The sequence below is a fragment of the Triturus cristatus genome, chromosome 6 (genome assembly GCF_964204655.1).
Source record: "Triturus cristatus chromosome 6, aTriCri1.1, whole genome shotgun sequence".
Classification (NCBI taxonomy): Eukaryota; Metazoa; Chordata; class Amphibia; order Caudata; family Salamandridae; genus Triturus; species Triturus cristatus.
This window is the reverse complement of record NC_140589.1, coordinates 10,793,274-10,809,141: the sequence shown is the minus strand read 5'-3', so window position 1 is coordinate 10,809,141 and position 15,868 is coordinate 10,793,274.

Below are 15,868 nucleotides of genomic sequence, written 5' to 3'. Positions count from 1 at the left end.
GTTTGTCCTGCTAGTGCACAGAATCCCACAATCATGGCATCTAAGGCACAGTTGCCTTGTTCTACCGGCAAGAGACTTAAACAAGATCCTCCCTCTCCTCCTAAATCTGTCACTCCGGTTTCCTTGGACATTGTTCTGGAGGAAAAAACAACTCTCATCTACAAACCTTGGACAATAAATGGTCATCTATGGAGTCCCGACTCACCTTCTAGAATTTCCTCTTTGGAGAATCAAGTTTTGCAACTCAGAAGAACGAGTGAAGATTTGGAAAATAGATATCATCGTAATAATCTACGCATTTATGGTCTTCCTGAGGGACTCAAAGGTGACGACCCTGTTGCGTACTTTACTTCTTTTTTGCCACAATGTTTGGATCTGCCTCCTACAACAAAATTGAATCTACAACAAGCACATAGACTGAGTCCTAGTCTATCTTCCTCAGTCGCCCCATCTAAACCTCGTGGAATAATGATTTTATTCCTGCAATTCACCGACCTTCTGCTGGTACTAAATGCCGCTAGGTCCAAAAAGCAACTATCTTGGCATGGTACAAAAGTGTTTATCTCCCAAGATGTTTCTTCGATGACTGCTAAACAACGAAAATAATTTCTGGATCATCGTCCGGCTCTTCGCTCATTTGGTGCACACTATGGTTTGTTCCATCCTTGCTTCTTCAGGGTCACCTTCCTCAACAAGACTTCCACCTTTGAGGAGCCTGCTGACCTCAGAAGATTTATTAATTGTGACTACTGCTTCAATGGAGATGTCTCCTCCGTCTTCTGAATCTTGACTCTAGTGCTCCTTTTGTTATACTACTGCATTGAATTTGATGGTATAGTTTATTCTGTTTGGTCTCCACTATTCTTCTTGTTTTATTTGTATAACCCTTTGTTTCCTCTTACAGGTTTATTGCAAATTTACTATGTTCCTCTCCATGTTCCCGTTCCTCCTCTTGTTTTATTTGATGTCCTGGTGTGATGTGTTGCCCTTTGTTGTGTGTGCTATCTCTGTTGTCCGTTGCCGCTTCTCATCCTTTCCCTTGTTCCTTGTAAGGTACGTATTACAGTCGTCTCCTTGACATGTACTGGCTCCTCTTGTTAGGTCTCGCGAGCCAAAGGCTCGAAGAGACATTTTATATGTGGGATTTTCAAAGTGCTACCCACACTTTTGGCTGGCCTAAACCTTGAGTGCACGAGATCACATGCACGTGCACAGCTGCTCCTCTGCTAATTGCATTCCCCCCTCCCTTCTCACCCAGTCCTTTGATGCTCTGCTCGATTACTTTCACTTTCGCCGCTTTGACCCTTGCATTCCCCCCTCCCTTCTCACCCAGCCCTTTGATGCTCTGCTCGCATCTCCCTCCTCCCTGGGCGTGAAGGGAGACAGAGACATCCTCCTTAATTGCTGTTTCCCCTCTGAGCCGAGAACACATCGGGTCCTGTGGACACGTTATTGCTCCAAACTCCGATACATTGCTCTCAAGTGACCATCTGTCAGAGGAAACAAGCAGCAGGCACTTAAATGACCTCTATACATAATTATGCTTTATTATATGCCACATAATTTTACACCACTCAATGCAACACAATTCCACTCCATGCTACACAATTCTATGTCACATAATTCTACTCCACATCACATAATGCCACTCCACATCATGCCACATAATTTGACAGAACACCACATAATTCAACAAAGTGTAACATAATTCCACTCCTCCCTACATGACTCCACTCCACACAATGGCATTCCACATCACACAATTGCACTCCAAGTTACACATCTGCCCTTCATGCCACACAATTGCTCTCCATGCTGCACAATTCCATGTCTCACAATTCGACTCCACACCACAGAATCCCACGCAACCAAGTTCCACGCAACGTAATTCAACTCCACACCACATAATTTCATGCCATATATTACCCCTCCAAGTCACATAATTCCACTCCACCTATTTTCAATCCACTCCATACCACATCATTTCACCCCATGCCACATAATTCCACACCACTCAAGGCCTCGCAGTTCCATGCAACACAATTCCACATCTCATAATTCCACTTATGCCACAAATTTCCACTCACACAATTCCATGCCACATAATTCTACTCCATACCACATAATTCCACTTCAGTGCACAACATATAATTCCACATCATGCCACATACTATGCCACATAATTTCACTCCCTACAACATAATTCCACTCTGTGTCACATAATGCCTCTTCCCTTTCGTGCCACATAATTCAGATCAACATATTTCCACTCAACTCAATTCCTTGCCATGCGACACAATTGCACATCACATAAATATGATTTCCACTCCACTCAGTGACACTCCATGTCACCCAATTGCACTCCACATCACACAATTGCATTTCACGCCACACAATTCCACTCCAGTCAACACAATTACGCTCCATGCAACACAATTCTGAACCACACAATTCAACTCCATGCCACCTAAGTGCACTCCACCCTCATATTTCCAATCCAAGCCACATAATTCCACTCCATGTCGCATAATTCCAATCCTCTCAATGCCGCACAATACCATGCCAAACAATTCCATGCAACACAATTCTTCTCCACATAATTTCACGCCACCTAATTCTACTCTACACCACATAATTCCACTAGTCAACACCCCACAATTCCATGCCACACAATTCAACTCCATTCCACATAATTTCACTCCATGCAACATCACGACTCCACATCATGCTACATAATTCCACTCCATACCACATAATTCCACATTGTACCACACTGTACCACCTAAATGTAATCTCCCCAAACCAACATAATTTCACACCACACAATTGCACACCAGACAATTCCATGCCAGACCATTCCATGTCACATCTCATAATTCTACTCCACGGAGCATAATTCCACTCCTTGCCACCTAATTCTATGCCACACCACTTGATTTAACACCATGTCACATAATTCCACTTCACGGCACTGAATTCCTCTCCACACAATTGCACACCACGTCACATAATTGTAGTTCACGCCACACAGTAACATGTCTATCTCAGTGAATGCAAAATAATTCCACTCCACATAATTCCATGCCACATAAAGTGCTCTCCACTTCTCATAAATCCACACCACATAATTCCATTCCATGGCACACAATTGCATGCCACATAATTCCATACCACAGCCCATAATTCCACACCACATCACATAATTCCACTCCACCCCCATACTTCCTCTCCGCAGAATTGCACTCCATGTCACACAATTGCATACCACGCCACACAATTCCATGCCTCACAATTTCCCTCAACACCCCACAATTCTAGGCCACACCACACAAATCCACACCAATTAATTCCATGCCATACCACATAATTACACTCCATGGAACGTAATTCCATGCCACATAATTCCACTCCACTATTAATGAATCCACTCAATAACATAATTCCACTTAGCGGCACATAATTCAAGTCCACCACATAATTTCATTCCATGCCACATATTTCCACTCCATTCCATGACACATACTTCCATTCCTCTCAACACAATTCCATGCCACACAATTCCATGCCACACAATTCCACTCCACACAATTCCACACCATATAATCCTACTCCACGCCATGCCAACTAATTCCACACCACATCCCTTAATTCCACACCATGCCACATAATTTAACTCCAGGTAACATAATTCATTTCCATACAATTGCAGTCTATGCCACACCACGCCAAAGAATTCCACATCTCACAATTCAGCTCCATGCCACACAGTTCCAAGCCACTCAACATACTTTCATGCCACATAATTTCACCCCACACATCATAATTTCACTCTGCATATTTCCACTCTACTTGACAACACGTAATTCTACTCCCCTCTACATTTGCAGAGCAAGCATTTGCAATGCAATAGGTCTCGCATTTACGCAAGTTTGAGCTACTCACATTACAAATAACAATGCCTTTTATTTTTGTTTTCTTTTTTAAAACTTAAATAAAAGGCAGTGTCATTTACAATGCCAATAGCTTAAACTCGCGTGAATGCGAGACCTATTGCATTGCAAATGCTTGTTTTTATTCTTTCTCCCCTCCCTCTCTTTCCTCTCTTTCTTATCTTTCCCCTTTTTTCTCTTATCTGACTCGCATTCTACCTCCTGAATCTTCTTTCCCTCATGTGATTTCTTACTATCTCTTTCTTTTCTCTTTATTATCTCTTACTTCAGAATACCATTCTTGCATATATTGTTCTTTATGTATTTTTGATGGTTTTGCATTCAGAGTTATCTCCTGGAATGTGAAAGGTTTTATTAGCCCAATTAAGAGAAAGAGAATACTATCCCATCTTTCCTCTCACAATCCTGATTTGGTTTTCTTACAAGAAACCCACCTGACAGAACCCGAAACATTAAAATGGAACAAGCATTTACAATGCAATGGTCTCGGCATTTTTAAAGTTAGAGCTATTGGCATTGCTCATGACACCATTTTTGTTTATGTTTTTGTTTTTAAAACATTTAAAGAAACTGCATTGTTATTTACAATGTCAATAGCTTAATCTCTCTCAAATGCGAGACCTATTGCATTTGCACCCACACACAGAGCCACACACACAAAGCCACCCACACACACAGAGCCACCCACACAGAGCCACCTACATAGAGCTATTCACATAGAGCAACCCACATACAAATAGAGCCACCCACACAGAGCCACCTACACACACAGTTACCCACACACAGACAGAGCCACCCACGCATAGAGCCACCTACAAAAAAAGCCACCCACACAGAGCCACACACACAGAGGCACACACATACATACACACACATAGAGCCTCCCACACACAATTCATGAGGACACAGTTCCAAATTCAGCAGCTCTAGCCATAGTGCCACATCCTCTCCCCCACTGAACACCATACTGCCCCACTGAGAGAAACTCGCACTGCCTTCAACTACAACCCAATTGCTGCCAGCTATAAACACCTGGATGAGGCTCAATTTAAATTACGCACTAGACAAGAGCAATATGTGGCCTACAAAAAAAGTGACAACATCCTGGAAAAAGCAAACACTCATAGGGAATGCAAAATTTAGCAAACCATGTGAAATGTAAGCAGGAACAACATGGTTACCTTAATGATTTTACACTCACTATTCAGAAATCAGTGAGTGCTTTTGCCTGAAAAGTTAAGGACATGACTACAGGGCCTTGAATGGACCTATTTCAATGTCCCTTGCTTATATCCTTACAAAACGTAAGCAGTATGGTAAAAAGACCACATCCCTGGACGCAGAGCCGCAGTACACATTTTGTTTTCCAATCCACACTTTGCAGTCCCTCCAGGATTGGTGCACTAGTTGCAAGCCCAGGGAAAACAAAGACAAGAAAACAAAACTAGCGCTTCACTGGCAAACTCTGTAAAAGTGGCACTAATGTGTTTGGGTGTGAATAAAATCGATCTGGACAGTTTGCTACCACTCTGTCTTACTTTATTTAGTTATTTTTCATATGTTTAACCTTTTATTCCAGATGCTGCACTTTGGAATTAAAATACGACATTTCCAGCAAAAATGTTTTTCTTTTTTGGATCCATTTGACAGGGGAGCAAATAAACGAAAGGACGAGAAAGAGTGTGAAAACACCGTCTTGAAGTCACCGTTTTCAGTAAGAGAGGAACTGTTGACAGAAAGAGAGGGAAGAATGAAAGAGTGTGGGGGGGCAGCTGAAGCGGCAGAGCAGAAGTGGACACTGTATTTTTCTTCTCTGAGCACGAAGGAAAAGACAGAGCCCTGTTACTTCTCTGCCGCCCGTCCTCGAACGCCAGGAAACACCGAGCTTTAATTAACGGCGATGGTGAATTCTTGCGTCCTGGGGCGCATTTTCAAAATAAAAAAAGACAGAGCCCTGTTACTTCTCTGCCGCCCGTCCTCGAACGCCAGGAAACACCGAGCTTTAATTAAAGGCGATGGTGAATTCTTGCGTCCTGGGACGCATTTTCAAAATAAAAAAAGACAGAGCCCTGTTATTTCTCTGCCGCCCGTCCTCGAACGCCAGGAAACGCCGAGCTTTAATTAAAGGCAAAGGTGATTTCTTGCGTCCTGGGACGCATTTTCAAAATAAAAAAAGAAAGTGCCCTGTTACTTCTCTGTCGCCCGTCCTCGAACTCCAGGAAACGCCGAGCTTTAATTAAAGGCGACTGTGATTTCTTGCGTCCTGGGATGCATTTTCAAAATAAAAAAGTAGGGGAACGGAATTCTTGCAATTGAAGAAGTAGGGGCACGCCGTGCCCTGCCGATCCCGCCCTCTTCGACCACTGACTTTGACTGATACCAGTGACACAGAGATCAGCATTCCCTACCTCGTCATCGTCCTTATCAAGCTCGTCCTCGGGAGGCAGCGCTGCCAGTGGGCTTGGAGTCTCCATTTTAGCGACGGCTGGTGGAAAGGCAGCTTCCATTCAAGATCCTCGGGTTGCGTGCAGCTCAGGGTCAAGGGAAGTACGTCAGTCGTTGAGGAAATCGCCATGAACACCACCATGTTTCACCAAGGTCAAGCAGAAATGCCTCGGAGAAACGCAGCGTAATTTTCGGATTCGGGGGCATGTTTTTCTTTCTCTCCTCTTCCCATTGGCTGGAATGTTTACATTCCAGAGGAGAGAAAGAAAGTACAAAACAGGCCCCTGAATCCAAACAAGACTGGGCTTAAATGGACAGACAACCCTCTCCTCCAATGGCTGGCCTCCGTTTAGGAAGCCAGCCAATGGAGAAGAGGGGCGGGTTCAAGCCCCATACTAAAAAACATTAAATCTCGCCAAGCGAGACTGCGCAAGTGCAGCCTTCGCTAGCCAAGACCTAAAAAAGGCTGGGTGGGCTTAGTTTTAGTTTCTCCTACTTCCAGTAAGAAAAATGGAGTTGCTATTTTGTGTCACAAGAAGCTGCGTTGTAAAGTTATTTCGCAAGAGACTGATACAGAAGGTAGATGGTTGTTAGCGAAATTGTTAATTGATAACATTTCTTTGACCGTATTTAATGTTTATGGCCCTACCCATCCTGACTGTTCCTTTTGGCCTATGGTTACACAGAAATGTGTTCAGTTTAGAGATGATTTCTTCATACTAGGAGGTGACTGCAATCAAGTTGTTGATCCCTTTCTTGACCGCCAATCTCAGGTACGCTTCATTCCTCATAAAACGCATAAACACTTTCTTGACACTATTTCCCAAACACACCTTGTAGATGCTTGGAGACTTTCCCATCCTGATGCTCTTGACTTCTCTTTCTTTTCCCCTGCTCATAACTCTCTCGCCCGTTTTGACTATATTTTTCTCTCTCAATCTTTATCTCAAAATCTATTATCTTCCTCTATTGAACCTATTGTTATTTCTGACCATGCCCCAATCGTAGCGGATCTTGATTTGCTCCCTCCACGTCCCAGGTCCTCCCGCTGGCGTTTTAATAATTCTCTTCTCCTTGACCCGCTTTTTTCTTCTTCTTTTATTACTTTTGCTAATTAATTTTTTTATCTAAACAGTGACCCCAACTCTCTTCCTCATATTCTATGGGATTCCTTTAAGGCTACAGCAAGAGGCTTTATTATAGACTTTGTCTCCAAAAAGAGAAACGTTTCCTCCAACAAAAAGCAACCCTAGCACACATTAAAACCATAGAACATAAATTCTATACTTCATCACCAGACTCAGTCTTACCAGCTCTTATCTGTGCTAAATTAGCCTTTAACAAAACCACGACTGATAATGCATCTTCCATACGGTGGGCGTAATAAAGTGGGTAAACTTTTAGCAAATTATCTCAATTTCCATAAAGATCGCACTCTAATTGATACTATCTACTCCTCAGAGGGTACCCTCATGCACAAAGATAAGGACATTCTTAATGAGTTTATGTTATTTTCTAAAGATCGCTATACCCCGGAAACTCCCCCCTCCTCCACCCTTATTCAATCTTATCTCAATAAACTCCCTACCCCGTCTAATGATCACCTTCTTCTTTCTGACCTTGAATCAGATCTATCCCTTAATGAGTTATCTGCTGCTTTAAACATTTTAAAGAAAGGAAAAAACCCCGGTCCAGATGGTTTTTCAGTTGAATTTTATTTACATTTCTCTAACTTATTACTTCCTAAACTCTTACATCTTTTTCATTCCTTCTTTCTTTCTGGTAAGATGGAGGGCACTTTTCAAGAGGCCACGATTTGCCTCATACATAAAGAAGGTCGAGATCCTATGTTTGGAAAAATGATCGCCCGATTTCCCTGGTCAATGTAGATTATACGTTTTTTGTCAAAATACTTGCTTTACGCCTCAACTCTCTTATGCCTCACCTGGTGTGTAAGGAACAGTGTGGCTTTGTCAAAGGTAGATTGACTTTGGATAACTCTCGCCTCTTTCTGAACGTTTTGAACACAATCCCTTCTCTCTCCACATCCTTGGTTGCCATTTCTGTCGATGCTGAAAAAGCATTTGATAGGGGTGACTGGTCCTTTTTATTTGCAACTTTGAAGTGGCATGGCTTTGGTCCCATGTTGATTTCACTTATTTCTTTATTATATTCTGCCCCAGAGTCTCGGTTCCAGGCAATGGATGTGTGTCTTCTTATTTTCCCCTTCAACGTAGGGTTCGCCAGGGCTGTCCTCTCTCCCCCTTCTTTTTATCTTAGCTCTTGAACCCCTCTTATCCTTAACTCGTAACAATGCCTCTATTTCTGTTTTTTCCTATGGTGAGCAACATTTAAAACTTTCCACCTATGCGGATGACATCCTTCTTTTCATTTCTAATCTCGAAACCTCTATTCCTCTCTTATTACATGAATTCTCTTCATCTTTTTAGTTTCTGGCTATAAAATGAATTCAGACAAATCAGAAATTCTCCCTCTTACGAAATTTTGCCTTTCACATTCCTTCTCTTCTACTGGTTTTACGTGGAATAATTCAAAATCAAATATTTAAGTGTGTGGTTCTCCAACTCCATCGCATCTTCTGTTAAATTAAATATGACTGAAGTTCTCTCTCGGGTTGCCAAATTACTCTCCTCTTGGAATCCTCTCTTCGTTTCGCGGTGGGGCTGTGTAGATGCAAAGAAGCCGGTGCGCCAACGGCTGGCCCACTCGCGCACATCGCAGAGAGCAGGGAGCCACGCCACCCGGGTAAACCCTCGCCGGCTCACCGCATGGCAGCTGAGGCCGACGCCAATAATGGGTTGGACCCACTGCGCTGCTTGCTACCCTCGCCCCACAGCATCGCCTCTGGAGCTCTCAGGGCCTGATGCGGAAAGGAGCCATACGTGGAGGATAGTGAGAGGAGCCAGCGACGCTCCTCTGTCTGCGGCTGACCGGGTAGGCCTGCACGGTGTGAGGCCGGGAGTTGCAACTCCCTTCTCCCTGCCCCCTGTCACCATCCCTCGCCATAACCCCACCCGCAGGTACTGACACCAGCGGACCTCCTTCGGGGGCCAAGCCAGAGAACTTGCAACTGGGGCGGGGTCCCACACGGACCATGGCCATCATGGTGGGAATCGGGGGGGGGGTTGTGGGACAGCACTCACCTCGCTTCCTAACTCGGCTGACCGCACGACCTCAGGACAACGAGTCGCACAGCAGCTCCGCAGCACAACCAACATGTGTCTGGCAAAAAGAGGGCACCAGAAAGGCAGGGGGAGGTATAAGTACCTTCCCCCTACCCTCTGTGCACCGGAAATGACGCAGCCTGTGCGCCAGGCTGAGGGATTCCTCCCCAGGTCCCCAGACTAGAGGGGTGATGGTGTGCCTACGTGGCACTAAGTGGGCCGCCCTTTCGGGTGGCCCACTGCGTGAGCCACGGGCAGCCGCATGTTATTAATTAACCTTCAGACTTTGAGAATTACAGAGAAATCCTGAAGGGAAGGGGGGCCTGGAGCATGAACTGGTGGCACTGAGAGACCAGTTATATACCCCGTACTGCCAACAAGCCAGAAAGGATATTGCAGGGTGGGGCTTCCCAAATGTTTCAGAACCACAACCCAGTTTTTAGAACCACAAACCTATGCGACCCACCTGCCTTTAACAGACATCGGACGGAGAAGATTTTTTAATGTAATAGTGAACATGCTTTCAAAACGCTGCCAGGTACCAAAGTAACGCACTCGTTACAATATCTGACACCCCCTCGAACAGGAATTCTTTGTGAATATCGGGCCCTGGACCGCGCCTTTTAATAGGTCTTCATAGGGCTCTGGTCACAATAGTGAATAGTCGTGAAAGGGGCCGATGGTGAACCGGGCTGCAGCTGGAACACTGCTCACAGTGGGCGTGGCATCTGTTCACTAAAATCACAAGGCTTCGGAAACATCTGGGTCAATCAATCAATCAATCAATCAGTCATTTGTAAAGTGCACTACATACCCGCGAGGGTCTCAAGGCGCTGGGGGGGGGGCTGCTACTAATCGAACAGCTAGGTCTTGAGTGTTTTCCTGAAGATCAGCAGGTCTTGGGTCTGTTGTAGGCTCAGTGGGAGGGTGTTCCATGTTTTGGCGGCGAGGTGGGAGAAGGATCTCCCGCCGGTGGTAGTTCTTCGGATGCGCGGGATGGTGGCTAGTGAGAGGTTGGCAGAGCGTAGCTGGCGGTTGGGGATGTAGAAGGAGAGACGTCTGTTGAGGTAGGCCGGGCCGGTCTTGTGGAGTGCCTTGTGTGCGTGGATGAGGAGCTTGAAGGATATCCTCTTGTTGACGGGGAGCCAGTGCAGGTTTCTCAGGTGGGGGGTGATGTGGCTGTGGCATGGTACGTCGAGGATCAGTCGTGCCGAAGCGTTTTGGATACGTTGTAGTCGTTTGATGAGCTTGGTCGGGGCTCCCGCATAGAGGGCGTTTCCGTAGTCGAGTCTGCTCCTGACGAGGGCCTGGGTGACTGTCTTTCTTGTATCTGTTGGGATCCATTTGTAGATCTTGCGGAGCATGCGGAGGGTGTTGAAGCAGGAGGAGGAGACGGCATTGACTTGCTTGATCATTGAGAGCGTTGAGTCTAGGATGATTCCCAGGTTGCGTGCGTGGTCTGTGGGTGTCGGGGCTGTCCCCAGTGCCGTCGGCCACCAGGAGTCGTCCCAGGCTGAAGGGTTGGAGCCGAGGATGAGGACCTCCGTCTTGTCCGAGTTCAGCTTCAGGCAGCTGATCTTCATCCAGTCGGCGACGGCCTTCATTTCTTCGTGGAGGTTGGCTTTGGCGGTGGTCGGGTCCTTGGTGAGGGAGAGGATCAGTTGAGTGTCGTCGGCGTAGGAGATTATGTTGAGGTCGTGCTGTCGGGCGACGTGTGCAAGCGGGGTCAAGTACATGTTGAACAGTGTCAGGCTGAGGGAGGATCCCTGGGGTACGCCGCAGATGATCTCGGAGGCTTCGGATCAGAATGGGGGAGGCGGACGCTCTGGGTTCTGCCTGAGAGGAAGGATGTGGTCCATTCCAGAGCCTTGTCTTGGACCCCTGCGGCATGGAGGCGTGTGCGTAGTGTGCAGTGGCAGACGGTGTCGAAGGCGGCGGAGAGGTCTGGGAGGATGAGTGCTGCGGTCTCACCGTTGTCCAGCAGGGTCCTGATGTCGTCGGTGGCGGCGATGAGGGCGGTCTCGGTGCTATGGTTGCTGCAGAACCCTGACTGGGAAGGGTCCAGGATTCTGTTTTCTTCGAGGTATCGGGTTAGCTGCCTGTTGACGATCTTCTTGATGACTTTGGCCAGGAACGGGAGCAGAGAGATGGGCCGGAAGTTCTTGAGGTCTCTTGGGTCTGCTTTGGGTTTTTTGAGTAGGGCGTTGATCTTGGCATGTTTCCAGCTCTCTGGGAAGGTCGCGGTCTCGAGGGAGAGGTTGATGACGTTGCGCAGCTGGGGTGCGATGGACCTGCTTGCTTTGTTGAAGACGTGGTGCGGGAATGGGTCTGACGGAGAGCCGGAGTGGATTGTGCTCATGGTCTTGATGGTGTCATCGATGTTCACGCTGGCCCAGGCTAGCAGGGGGTTGTGGTCGATGATGTGAGCAGAGTCTGTTGTGTTGCTGTCTGTTGGGGCTATCTGGGTGTTGAAGCTGTCCTGGATGTCTGCTATCTTGCGGTGGAAGAAAGTGGCGAGGGAGTCGAACAGGGCTTGCGACGGCGGGATGTCGTTGATGTTGGAGCTGGGGTTGGAGAGTTCCTTCACAATGTTGAAGAGCTTCTTGCTGTCATGTGCGTTGTTGTCGAGGCGGTCTTTCAAGGAGGTACTCTTGGCAGCATTGATGAGGTGGTGGTGGTTGCGGATGGCGTCCTTGTGTGCTGTGTGGCTGTCCGGGGTCTGTTCACTGTGCCGTTTCTTTTGTAGCTTCCGGCAAGCTTGCTTGGAGGCTAGGAGTTCCGGGGTGAACCAGCTGGCCCTCTTGCTGGTGTCTCTGTAGGTGGGTTTCTTCAGCGGGGCAAGGATGTTGGTGCAGTCCTCGATCCAGCGTCTGAGGCTGTGGGCAGTGTCGTTGGTGTTGGAGGGTACGGTGGGTGGTCTGAGAGCGAGGTTTGCATGAAGTTGATCTTCGGTGATTTTGCTCCAGCAGCGGCGGGGCATCTGTTGGGTGCGGTGGTGTGTGGTGGGTTTCTGGAAGGTGAAGTGGATGCAGCGGTGGTCGGTCCAGAGGAGTTCAGTGGTGTGGTTGAAGGAGACGTGCGGGCTTGAGGAGAAGATGGGGTCGAGCGTGTGGCCGGCGGAGTGGGTGGGCGTAGTGACGAGTTGCCTCAGTCCGAGGTTGGCGAGGTTATCGATCAGGGTTGTGGTGTTGCTATCATTGTTGTTCTTATGGTGAAAGTTCAGGTCTCCGAGGAGGATGTAGTCAGTGGAGGTCAGGGCGTGCGTGCTGATGAACTCGGCGATGGAGTCGCTGAACTGGGGGTGGGGTCCGGGGGGTCGGTAGACGAGGGTGCCTCTGAGGGTGGAGTTAGGGTCTGTGTGGATCTGGAAATGCATGTGTTCGGCGGTGCTGAGTGTCGTCGGTGTTAGTCGAGACCCTGATGCTATTCTTGTGGATGATGGCAATCCCTCCTCTGACTCCGTTAGTGCGGTCTCTGCGGGTGATCTTGTAGCCGTCTGGGATGGCTATGGCGATGTCGGGGGCGGAGGAGTCGTTCATCCACATCTCTGTCAGGGATGCGACATCCGGGGATGTTGTGTCGAGCAAGTCCCAGAGCTCGACGGCGTGTTTGCATGCGGAGCGGGTGATCAGAAGTATGCATTGGAGGTGGTTGAGGTCTTTTTTGGCGGGTGGTTCATCGGCTCTGAGTTTGCTGTAGCTGCCTATCCGGCAGGTGAAGGGGCCGTGTGTGCATTTCGAGGTGGCCTTGAAGCAGGTGTGGGTCCATCCGGAGTTGAGAGCATGCAGAGTGCTGGCATCGTAGTGGCGGCGTTCCTTGTGGCGGGTGAGGCGACCAGGGATTCTGGCGCTGGGCGCGATCCAGGCGCGGACGGGCGCAGACGGGCATGCCTTAGGTGCGCCTTCGGCGCGCCAGCGGCGTGGCCGCACAGCGGCCGGCATATATAGGGAGGTGGGAGGGAGGAGCAGCTGGGAGGTGGGAGGTGGGGGCAGCGGATGGGCAGTCAGGGGGGCAGGGCTGCAGGGGACGCAGTGGTGGGAGCGGAGCGGGACGACGAGGGCACAGAAGGCAAAAGGCACAAAATTAGGGGGCAACGAGTGTTACAGAAGGCAAAGAAGGTTACAGAGATACAGGGGCAGCGAATGGAACAGAAGCAAAACGGGCACAGGGTTGCCGGGGCAACGAGGGAACAGAAAGCAAAATGGGCAGAGAGACACAGGGGCAGTGAGCAGAGCAGACGGAAAACCGGGCAGAGAGACACGGGGACAGCGAGGGGAACAGAAGGAAAAAAACGGGCACAAAGCAAGTACAAGCAGCGGGGGAGGACAGAGAACAACAGTTACGGGCACAGCAATGATGGAAAAGCAGTACAGGCAATACAGTGAGAACAAGCCTACCTCGAACTTCCTCAGCAGCGGCAGCTGGGGCAGACACACAGGCGGAGCTGTGCGGAGGGGGAGCGACCTACCAGGTAGGGTCAAGGGTGTTGATATAATGGGGCAGATTTACAAGCCCCCTGCGCCACCAGTAGTACATTTTTTGCGTTAAATAATGACTTCCTGCAGCCCCTCCTCTCACACTCCCTGCACCTGAACAATATTGTCACATAGTTCACTTTAAAAACTCCGGGCCCGATTCACAAAGGTAAAGTGAGATGAAAGTCTAACTTTACGACATTTGGTACTCACAAAGGCCATTTACAAGTAGTAAATGCGCTTCGTGAATACCAAAAGTCATAAAATTAGGCGTTCGTCTCACTTTACCTTTGTGGATCGGGCCCTCCGTCTTTGAACCACAGCAAATGTGACAGCATAAATACAAAACGTAAAAGACAACGTTATCCATGGCTCTTTTGCGACCCACCAGGAGGTTGAAACCCACAGTTTGGGAAATGCTGGGGTAGAGAGAATAAAGCAGGAGTTTGCAGAAGGCAGAAGTGTTCATACAAGTAGGGACCATGACCAGTAAAGGACTGGATTACAGATAATCAGGGTACATGTTCGAAACCCACAGAAATATGGAGGGAACATGGAGAGGGAACTTGCTTCGGGTCCCATCGTCGATAACTACAGTTTTAGTATATCGCGTCTATGTAAACACTTGAAGGTAACCCGGATCTCACCTCCGTGGCCACTGTTAACATCCTCTTTTCTTCCTTTCCACATAATATGTGGTCAAGCTTCAGTCTGTAAGGGGTCCTGTCAAGTTTCGGTCTTTAAGGGGGTCCCTGGTCCCATCAAGCTTCGGTCTGTAAGGTGTCCCGGTCCCATTAAGCTTTGGTCTGTAAGGGGTCCTGGTCCCATTAAGTTCCGGTCTGTAAGGGGGTCCCGGGCCCATCAAGCTTCGATCTGTAAGGGGGTCCCGGCCCCATTAAGCTTTGGTCTGTAAGGGGGTCCACGGTCCCATCAAGCTTCGGTCTGTAAGGGGGTCCCAGTCCCATCAAGCTTCGGTCTGTAAGTGTGTCCCCGGTCCCATCAAGCTTCGGTCTGTGAGGGGGTCCTGGTCCCATTAAGCTCCGGTCTGTAAAGGGGTCCCGGTCCCATTAAGCTTCGTCTATGAGGGGGTTCTCTCAAGCTTTGGTCTGTGAGGGGGTCATGGTCCAATTAAGCTCCAGTCTGTAAAGGGGTCCTGGTCCCATTAAGCTTCGGTCTGTAAGGGGGTCCCGGTCCCATCAAGCTTCGGTCTGTAAGGGGGTCCCCGGTCCTATCAAGCTTCGGTCTGTAAGGGTGTCCCCGGTCCCATCAAGCTTCGATCTGTAATGGGGTTCTCTCAAGCTTCGGTCTGTAAGGGGGTCCCGGTCCCATCAAGCTTCGGTCTGTAAGGGGGTCCCCGGTCCCATCAAGCTTCGGTCTGTAATGGGGTTCTCTCAAGCTTCGGTCTGTAAGTTTCTTAACTTGATGATATATTTAGAAGAATCAAATTTGTACACAACTATTTGATGCAAGTGGTCACAAGGATGTGTTACTTTAATACCAGCAGTAGTGGAAGTAGTGGCGGCTACTGTGAAGGAAAAGTGGTATGCCAGCGCGGCGGGAGAAACGTACAGAGAAAAAATAGGACTTACCTGGCGGCTGCTGCCTCAGCGCTCTTCTGCTCCTCTACTCCTGTAGACTCCCGACAGTCGATGCACAGGCTCCCAGACTCCCCTACACCAATCCAGACGCTACTCTCATGCTGGTAACACTATTCGCCAGCATGAAAGAATCCCCTCGATTGGTACAAGCGGTCTGCTATGATGCTCAGTCCGGGCTCGGCAGCTTGCGCCTGTTCTCCACCCAGCTGTACAAC